Source organism: Carlito syrichta, unplaced genomic scaffold (genome assembly GCF_000164805.1).
Source record: "Carlito syrichta isolate Samal-C Ts95f unplaced genomic scaffold, Tarsius_syrichta-2.0.1 Scaffold302079, whole genome shotgun sequence".
Classification (NCBI taxonomy): Eukaryota; Metazoa; Chordata; class Mammalia; order Primates; family Tarsiidae; genus Carlito; species Carlito syrichta.
The window spans coordinates 57,810-58,344 of NW_007246175.1; positions in this window are offsets into that span (position 1 = coordinate 57,810).

A 535-nucleotide genomic window follows, 5' to 3' on the forward strand; every position below is an offset into this window, starting at 1 on the left:
CACACTGAGATACCACCTAACCCCAGTCAGAATGGCAATCATCAACAACTCAAAAAATAACAGCTGCTGGAGAGGGTGTGGTGAAAAGGGAACACTTCTACACTGTTGGTGGGAGTGTAAACTAGTGCAGCCTCTGTGGAAAGCAGTGTGGCGATTCCTAAAAGCTCTAAACATCAACCTCCCATATGACCCTGCAATTCCCCTACTGATAATATACCCTGAAGAACTCAAATCACTCTATAAAAAAGATACCTGCATATGTATGTTTATCGCAGCATTGTTCACAATAGCAAGAACCTGGAAGCAACCATGCTGCCCATCAAAAGAGGGCTGGATTAAAAAATGTGGTACATATACACAATGGAATACTACGCAGCCATAAAAAAGAACAAAATCATGAATTTTTCAGCAACCTGGATGGAACTAGAGTCTATAATACTGAGTGACCTCTCACAGAAACAAAGATCTGAGAATCACATGTTCTCACTCATATAATGGACCTTGAACATCCAATGTAATACTGACGGTACTGGGA